This window comes from Procambarus clarkii, unplaced genomic scaffold, assembly GCF_040958095.1.
Source record: "Procambarus clarkii isolate CNS0578487 unplaced genomic scaffold, FALCON_Pclarkii_2.0 HiC_scaffold_1473, whole genome shotgun sequence".
In the NCBI taxonomy this organism is placed as follows: Eukaryota; Metazoa; Arthropoda; class Malacostraca; order Decapoda; family Cambaridae; genus Procambarus; species Procambarus clarkii.
In genome coordinates, this window is record NW_027190501.1 from 7,289 (window position 1) to 17,010 (window position 9,722).

Sequence of the window (9,722 nt, forward strand, 5' to 3'; positions counted from 1 at the left end):
GTGGATTCCTTCTCCGTACCCTTACATATAAGCAAAAACATGCCTTCCTGTGGGTATAGAAACATTAACACAAATTATATCAGTAACTGATATTGTAGCCTTTTAAACAGAAAAGATTTGTACATACAAATACTTTTAAATTATCATTTATTTGTGGAAATGGCATTTACGTCATTAAATTGATACCTCAGCATCAAGCTTGTGTCCTGCAGCTGTGGTCCAGTGGTAAAGTGTATATAAGTGATGCGTATTCTTGGAGTTGCGAGTTCAAACCCGGATTAAGCTATATATATATATATATATATATATATATATATATATATATATATATATATATATATATATATATATATATATAAAACAACATGTTTTGTTTTGGTTGTTTGTTTTTGTATAAAGCCTCACACACTATATTAAGCGAGTTTGTTTTAAACATGACATACATATTAATTCATTTTACCAGGCCTTATTCCACACAACTCCGTGAATTTCCCGTGGAGCCAGCCATTCAAAACAAAAACAAACGAAACAAAACAAAACAAAACAAAAAACATTATTGCCAACAGCATTTGGTGTTCCCAGGCGGTCACCCATCCAAGTACTAACCAAACCCAACGTTGCTTAACTTCGCTGATCGGACGAGAAGCGGTGTTCTCAACGTGGTATGGCCGTTGGCATGAGACTGCCTACACATTGTGGCTAATAACCAACTCTTTTTAGTCATCACGGCAGGATACGGACCTTCTTGTGGTGTCTTAATGGTAATTGTATCCTAACATATTTTTGTCTCCTTGGCATGGATATTTAACATCGTTTATTCAGTCTTGGGTTTATGTTCTTTCGCCATTTACAGACATTTTACATCTACCTACTTCCTCAGCCTGCCCTGCCAATTTCTAATGAATTTGTGGATTTTCTTTTGTAATACATACATGTGTGTGCTCATCTGCTCTTCAGTTTTTATGATATTTGTCTCATCTGTCCTGCTTTATGATACTTTTACAAAGAACATGAACAAATGCTTCTATTTTAGAGAAGATATGGGATCCAGGTTTCGGAGCCGTAAAACCAACCGTTGTGATTGGTGGACGAGTTGCCAGGTTGCAGCTTCTGTACCGTGCCGGCACATAAATAGGTTCGGCTCAAGCGGCGGCAGCATCATTCCCCCGTGACTGTCTGAGCGTCTCTCATCACCTTGGTTATCTCATCATCATCATGGTAGAAGCAAAGCCTACCAAGAAGGCTGCGGCTGCTGCTGTGGTGGCCACCACCAGGAAACCTCGCGTCCAGGTTGCTCACCCGAAAACTAGTCAAATGGTTCTAGCCGCGGTCGCAGCACTCAAAGACCGTAAGGGCTCGTCTCTACAAGCAATCAAGAAGTACGTTGTTGCCAACAACAAAGTCGAGGCTGCCAAGATCGCCATTTACATCCGAAGATTTCTCAAGAAAGCAGTGGCTGACGGCATTCTTGTTCAGACCAAGGGAAGTGGAGCTAGTGGATCATTCAAGCTGGCCGTAGCAGAGAAGAGGGCCGTTCTAACTCCCAAGAAAGCCACCACAACCAAGAAACCATCTACAGCAGCAAAGAAGGCCGTGGTAACTCCCAAGAAAGCCGCCACAAGCAACAAACCACCTACAGCCTTGAAAAAGAAGCAGCAGCAGCAGCTTGTTGTTGGGAACAAAAAGCCCAAAATAAAGAGAGCTTCAAAATCTCCCAAACCACCCAAGGCAAAGAAAGCTGTCAAGAAAACAACAAAGGCAAAATAAACGATGACATGCAAGCAGCATGAATACACATGACAATAAACATCCAGGCCTCCCCCCTCAGTGGAGGGGCCTCATATGATTCCAAAAAGAGTTTAGTTTTGTAGACAAATAAATCATTACTTTTGGGGTAGATTTACTCTGTATATTATATATATATATATATATATATATATATATATATATATATATATATATATATATATATATATATATATATATATATATATATATATTTATATATACACATGGGTGAGGTGATATGGTACCAAAGTTTTGGGTAAGGTGATTGACATTTACACAAGATAAAACACGAACCAATGGGAATAAAAACATAAGAATGGAAGTAACTGCAGAAGGCCTATTGGCCCATAACACAAGCACTTCCTCTTGATGCTTCTATATTGGTTCGGAGTCTTGAAGCTATAATATATATATATATATATATATATATATATATATATATATATATATATATATATATATATATATATATATATATATATATATATATATATATATATATATATATATAATATATATATATATATATATATATATATATATATATATATATATATATATATATATATATATATATATATATATATATATATATATATATGCACACAAAACTAAATAGTCTTGTTAGACAAATTGCCCCTATTAGAGGCAAGTTGACTAACAAGCCGAATGACTGCAATTGTTTTGAATTTGAGTTAAATCTAACATAGAAATGTAATCAAACCTAACCTAACCTATGCTAACCCAAGCTAAGCTAACCTAACCTAACCTAAGCTAACCCAAGCTAAGCTAAGCTAACCTAACCTAACCTAACCTAACCTAAGCTAACCTAACCTAACCTAACCTAACCTAACCTAACCTAACCCAGCAATTCATGATCTTAATATAATACTGTTAATTGGATAAACCAATTTGGAAAGAAATGTTCGAAAATAACAAAATTAACTGTGCTTGTTAGGAAAATTGGGCCTTGCATACTTGTCCCAATAGTGTGGTTCTCGCTTTTAGGTACGACATAAACGTATACCTAAGTTGAGAGAGAAAAAAGATTCGCACTCAAACATGCATATCGATTGCCAGTCCTGAATTCTGGGTAGATATTCGTGTCCTCCCTTTTCATTTACCATCATTTGGATACTATCAAAACAGCTCTGAGAAGGATAAAATGAATAAAAACGGGTAGCTCACTCATGTAAAAAGGAAGAGTTGGGAAAGATCTCTCTCTCTCTCTCTCTCTCTCTCTCCCCCTCACCCCCCACCAATGATCCTGCTCTGCTAGTATATAACGTAACAAACCTTCCCCCCCCCCCCCCCCTCCCTCCCCAATCAGAGTCCCTTTAAGCATGCGAGGATAAAAAATAGATTTCATAAGACCCAATGTGCTAGCTGATATCAAAACAATTTATGTTATCGTCTATTAAGCCCTTCAGTAAAAAAGTATAGGGACCTAATTAGGTCCCGTTTTGAGGTGGTGGTGGGTGGAATCGATGGATTAGCCAAGCTCTTATCCGCCGAATCCGTAGAGGGTACGACCCTGGCGCTTCAGAGCGTACACCACGTCCATAGCAGTGACGGTCTTCCTCTTGGCGTGTTCCGTGTAGGTTACAGCATCACGGATGACGTTCTCGAGGAACACCTTCAGGACGCCACGGGTCTCTTCGTAGATGAGACCCGAAATACGCTTCACGCCGCCACGACGAGCTAAGCGACGAATAGCGGGCTTGGTGATGCCCTGGATGTTGTCACGTAGCACCTTACGATGACGCTTGGCGCCACCCTTTCCGAGTCCCTTGCCTCCCTTGCCGCGTCCAGTCATGGTGTTGAAGTTGTGTGAATCGAATTGACGAATGCCCGCACGATTTCCCGACTATATCCCATCAAGCGGACGTACTAGTAGCATTGCAACTCCTGCCTGCCCTTACTTTACGCTTGTGGTCGAGTAGACACGGCTTTCTCACAACGCTTTCAAAACTGCAGTTGCCTACTCGTCTGTTTCACGTCCCTGTGAAATGACTTTTGCACAAATCCAAAAAATAGAGCAAAATCAGCGATAATAGTGATTGAGGTGAGCCGCCTGTTGGCTGCAGCCAGAGGAAGGAGGGGAGGGGCAACGGGGTGACGTAGGCGAGTCGAGCAGCCAATGGCGCTCGAGCAAGCGCCTCGAGACGGCGTATATAAGCAAAAATTTTTCGGCGCCGGCCATCACAAACCACAGTTGTTCACCATGGCTCGCACCAAGCAGACTGCTCGCAAGTCCACGGGAGGCAAGGCTCCTCGTAAGCAGCTGGCCACCAAGGCAGCACGCAAGTCTGCTCCTGCCACAGGGGGTGTGAAGAAGCCTCACCGTTACAGGCCCGGAACGGTCGCCCTGCGTGAGATCCGTCGTTACCAGAAGAGCACCGAGTTGCTCATCAGGAAACTTCCCTTCCAGCGTCTGGTGCGCGAGATTGCCCAGGACTTCAAGACCGATCTTCGCTTCCAGTCGTCTGCCGTCATGGCTTTACAGGAGGCATCCGAGGCTTACCTGGTCGGTCTCTTCGAGGACACTAACCTCTGTGCCATCCACGCCAAGCGTGTCACCATCATGCCAAAGGACATTCAGCTTGCTCGCCGTATCCGTGGAGAGCGTGCATAAGCTAAATCGACCACCCTAGTATACACCAAACTCGGCCCTTCTCAGGGCCAAAATATCCTTCTAAGGAGATTTCAGACATTCCTAGCATAATTTAGGTGTCATACATACATGTGATATCAATAAATCAAGTCATTTGTAGTACAACCTGTTCTCTTACAAACAAAACGCCGTCGCTTTTCACTCTTATGCACTGTCAAGGATCACCCCCCCCCCCCCCCCCCAAAATAAAAATTGTCATACTGTACTAGAAATAAAAGCAGCTTGTATAAGTGACATATACTGTCCAGTCCTGTTTTATTCTGTTTTCGGTCCTCTGGCTTAATCTGTTAAGTTAGGAGATGACATTTTAAATTAACCGTTTTCTTGACATTTTCAAACCTAAGAGGGTGGCCTGCATAGTAATCCTAATGTGGAACATAACAATGAATCTCTAATCTCTAGAAAAAAGATACCGAGTGCTTATATGTGTTGAGAGAGAGAGAGAGAGAGAGAGAGAGAGAGAGAGAGAGAGAGAGAGAGAGAGAGAGAGAGAGAGAGAGAGAGAGAGAGAGAGAGAGAGAGAGAGAGAGAGAGAGAGAGACACACACAGACAGACAGACAAGACAGACAAGACAGACAGACAGACAGGCAGGCAGGCAGGCAGGCAGACAGACAGACAGACAGACAGACAGACAGACAGACAGACAGACACTGAGAGAGAGAAACACACACAGACAGTTTCATAAATATTCTCATTTTATAGCTATTTGCTTTCAGTGACAGAGGTTTTTGTTATAATAGTATTGGTGTCTAACACTCACAATCTCTTTAGAAATTAAAGTGTGGCTCCAATGGAGCCGAGTTTGTTGGTTTGAGGCCAAGCCACCACCACAGGGCAGTAAGTAAGCCGTTTACTTGGAGGAGGTGTACTTGGTGACGGCCTTAGTGCCCTCAGAGACGGCGTGCTTGGCCAGTTCTCCGGGCAACAGGAGCCTTACAGCCGTCTGGATCTCCCGACTGGTAATGGTGGAACGCTTGTTGTAGTGGGCCAGGCGAGAAGCCTCGGCGGCGATGCGCTCGAAGATGTCGTTCACGAACGAGTTCATGATCGACATGGCTTTGGAAGAGATACCAGTGTCGGGGTGGACCTGCTTCAGCACTTTGTAGATGTAGATGCTGTAGCTCTCCTTCCTCCTGCGCTTCTTTTTCTTATCGCCCTTGGCAATGGCCTTCTGGGCCTTTCCGGCCTTCTTGGCAGCCTTTCCAGATGCCTTGGGTGGCATGATGATGCTCGTGCTGGCTGGCGTTGCGATACAATAATGAACTTTTGCGCGAGGCGAGCTTTCCTTTTATATCCCGCTCGCGACTCAGCTCAGAGCGGGTCGCGTGGCGGAGCGCGCTGATTGGTCAGTGGCGGGCTCCCTTGATCCTGAGCGGGGTATATAACACGAAGCTCGATCTGCGGGGCGGCATAAAAGACCACAAACCCACAACAGCAGCAGCAATGTCAGGACGCGGCAAGGGAGGCAAAGTGAAGGGCAAGTCAAAGTCTCGCTCCAGCAGGGCCGGACTTCAGTTCCCCGTGGGCAGAATTCACCGTCTGCTGCGTAAGGGCAACTACGCCGAACGCGTCGGTGCTGGCGCTCCTGTCTACCTGGCAGCCGTCATGGAATACCTCGCTGCCGAAGTTCTGGAGCTCGCCGGTAACGCCGCACGTGACAACAAGAAGACCCGTATCATCCCACGTCACTTGCAGTTGGCCATCCGCAACGACGAAGAACTCAACAAACTTCTGTCTGGCGTAACCATTGCACAGGGAGGTGTTCTTCCAAACATTCAGGCAGTTCTTTTGCCAAAGAAGACAGAGAAGAAGTAAGCACTTCTGCCACCCACCACGACAAATACCATAACCAGGCTCCATCCGGAGCCACACACACTTTAATAGAGAGATTCAAGTAGACAATCAACTTTCAAACATTAATAATAACATTTATATTGATTTCATTTGGAATGTGTACATAACAAACAAACAAACAAAACAAAATTATAGGGGATATTCAGCATCACTTGGAATATTAACCAATCATATAAATCCAATATATATTTTATATTTTACTTTAAGCGAGGAATTCATATTCTATTAATTTTTAATCATACAAATGAACAAAAGCAATTCTTCACTAGACGTAATGAATGAATAAATGATCAAGGTTTTAATGTGTTTCATGAATATATATATATATATATATATATATATATATATATATATATATATATATATATATATATATATATATATATATATATATATATATATATTAATACTTGTGAACCAGAATATGTTTGAGCAGCAGCGATCGTGCCTGCCATTGGCCGAAGTGCAACAATTCAAATAATTTAAAGGGCCTGCTCGGGTATATAAGAGAGGCTGGGAGACTGGGGCCGGTGGTGGGTGATGGGTGATGAGTGATGGTGTGGTGTGGTATGGTGTTGTTAAGAGTTGATTTACGGCCAGCCAGCCAGCTGCAGCCAAGGCAGGGCAGGGCAGGGCAAGGCAAGGCAAGGCAAGGCAAGGCAAGGCAATAACAGAACAGGACAGGACAGGACAGGCAAGGCAAGGCAAGGCAAGGCAAGGCAAGCAGGCGGGCGGGCGGGCGGGCGGGCGGGCGGGCGGGCGGCCAGCCAGCCAGCCAGCCAGGCAGGCAGGCAGGCAGGCAGGCAGGCAGGCAGGCAGGCAGGCAGGCAGGCAGCCAGCCAGCCAGCCAGCCAGCCAGCCAGCCAGCCAGCCAGCCAGCCAGCCAGCCAGCCAGCCAGCCAGCCAGCCAGCCAGCCAGCCAGCCAGCCACTCCCACTTTGTATTTATATGCATTCAATTTATATTCAAACATTATATATGTTAAGGGCCTAGTTTTAGTGTTTATTTTAAAAATGACAAACATCGAGTCGTTTTACCAGTCCTTTAGCGTTAACAGTGATGCATTTTAAAACTGAACAGAAATCACCTTTTCTGGATATATCAAATATCGAATCCGCTTAATGTGCCTACAATTCAATCATTCAAAAAATACATAATTTACATCATGCCTTTTCATAGAACAGACAATAAGATTTGAGACAATAAGAACTTTACTTTTATAACTAAAGTTGCACAATTATACCAACTCTATGGTGGCTGGGTGGTAAGGTGTGTGGCTGGTGTTTTGGAAGTCGCGAGTTCAAACGACCCAATGGGAGTACTTTTTTTTTTTGCCATACAATCTTCCTAATACTATTATGTAGGTGTGTGTGTGTGTGTGTGTTTTTATTCATTCTTTGGTTTTATAGATGACATACATATTGACTCCTTTTTACCGGTCCTTAATTAGGCTCTGGGGAAGCAATGGTGGTGGTGCATTTAAAACTAAACCAAAAATCACCAGTTCTGGACGCGTCAAATATCATATCCGCTTAATGTGTCTACAACCTAATTACTTAAAAACTACACTATTTAATTCATTCATATCATGTGCATATTGGTCATTATGCTCATACAACCGACATCAAAATTTATTTTCATTATTAGAATCATACATTTCATCAAGTAATACAGATACAAAGAGATTTTCTTTCTGAGAAGACCGTTAGTATTGGCTGGCTGGCAGGCAGGCAGGCATTTGAGGGTTATTATTTCGCCTGTTGATTGGGGGGAGGGTTGATGTGTTAGGGGGTTTTCGGTTAGGTGTGGTGGTGGTGATTGGTGGTGATTGGTGGTGATTGGTGGTGGTGGTGAGTAGTGGTGGTGGTGGTGAGTAGTGTGGTGGTGGTGGTGAGTAGTAGGTGGGATGGTGGTGGTGGTAGTAGGGTGGGAGGGGGGGGGGGGGGGGGGGGGGGGGGGGGGGGGGGGGGGGGGGGGGGGGGGGGGGGGGGGGGGGGGGGGGGGGGGGGGGGGGGGGGGGGGGGGGGGGGGGGGGGGGGGGGGGGGGGGGGGGGGGGGGGGGGGGGGGGGGGGGGGGGGGGGGGGGGGGGGGGGGGGGGGGGGGGGGGGGGGGGAAGGGGACTGATGGTCTGTGGATTCCTTCTCCGTACCCCTACATAGAAGCAAAAACATGCCTTCCTGTGGGTATAGAAACATTAACACAAATTATATCAGTAACTGATATTGTAAAGCCTTTTAAACAGAAAAAGATTTGTACAGACAAATACTTTTAAATTATCTTTATTTGTGGAAATGGCATTTACGTCATTAAATTGATACCTCAGCATCAAGCTTGTGTCCTGCAGCTGTGGTCCGTGGTAAAGTGTATATAAGTGATGCGTATTCTTGGAGTTGCGAGTTCAAACCCGGATTAAGCTATATATATATATATATATATATATATATATATATATATATATATATATATATATATATATATATATATATATATATAAAACAACATGTTTTGTTTTGGTTGTTTGTTTTTGTATAAAGCCTCACACACTATATTAAGCGAGTTTGTTTTAAACATGACATACATATTAATTCATTTTACCAGGCCTTATTCCACACAACTCCGTGAATTTCCCGTGGAGCCAGCCATTCAAACAAAAACAAACGAAACAAAACAAAACAAAACAAAAAACATTATTGCCAACAGCATTTGGTGTTCCCAGGCGGTCACCCATCCAAGTACTAACCAAACCCAACGTTGCTTAACTTCGCTGATCGGACGAGAAGCGGTGTTCTCAACGTGGTATGGCCGTTGGCATGAGACTGCCTACACATTGTGGCTAATAACCAACTCTTTTTAGTCATCACGGCAGGATACGGACCTTCTTGTGGTGTCTTAATGGTAATTGTATCCTAACATATTTTTGTCTCCTTGGCATGGATATTTAACATCGTTTATTCAGTCTTGGGTTTATGTTCTTTCGCCATTTACAGACATTTTACATCTACCTACTTCCTCAGCCTGCCCTGCCAATTTCTAATGAATTTGTGGATTTTCTTTTGTAATACATACATGTGTGTGCTCATCTGCTCTTCAGTTTTTATGATATTTGTCTCATCTGTCCTGCTTTATGATACTTTTACAAAGAACATGAACAAATGCTTCTATTTTAGAGAAGATATGGGATCCAGGTTTCGGAGCCGTAAAACCAACCGTTGTGATTGGTGGACGAGTTGCCAGGTTGCAGCTTCTGTACCGTGCCGGCACATAAATAGGTTCGGCTCAAGCGGCGGCAGCATCATTCCCCCGTGACTGTCTGAGCGTCTCTCATCACCTTGGTTATCTCATCATCATCATGGTAGAAGCAAAGCCTACCAAGAAGGCTGCGGCTGCTGCTGTGGTGGCCACCA

The 9,722-nt window shown here is 43.9% G+C and overlaps 2 non-coding genes across 2 annotated transcripts; both read right to left on the reverse strand.

Moving 5' to 3' along the window:
- Window positions 1–557: 557 nt before the first annotated feature.
- LOC138362220 (5S ribosomal RNA) lies at window positions 558–676 on the reverse strand. The gene has a single exon (XR_011227500.1). It is a non-coding gene; the product is annotated as a 5S ribosomal RNA (ribosomal RNA).
- An 8,333-nt stretch (window positions 677–9,009) lies between these two features.
- On the reverse strand, window positions 9,010–9,128 carry LOC138362221 (5S ribosomal RNA). Its single transcript, XR_011227501.1, has one exon. It is a non-coding gene; the product is annotated as a 5S ribosomal RNA (ribosomal RNA).
- Between the last annotated feature and the right edge of the window lie 594 nt (window positions 9,129–9,722).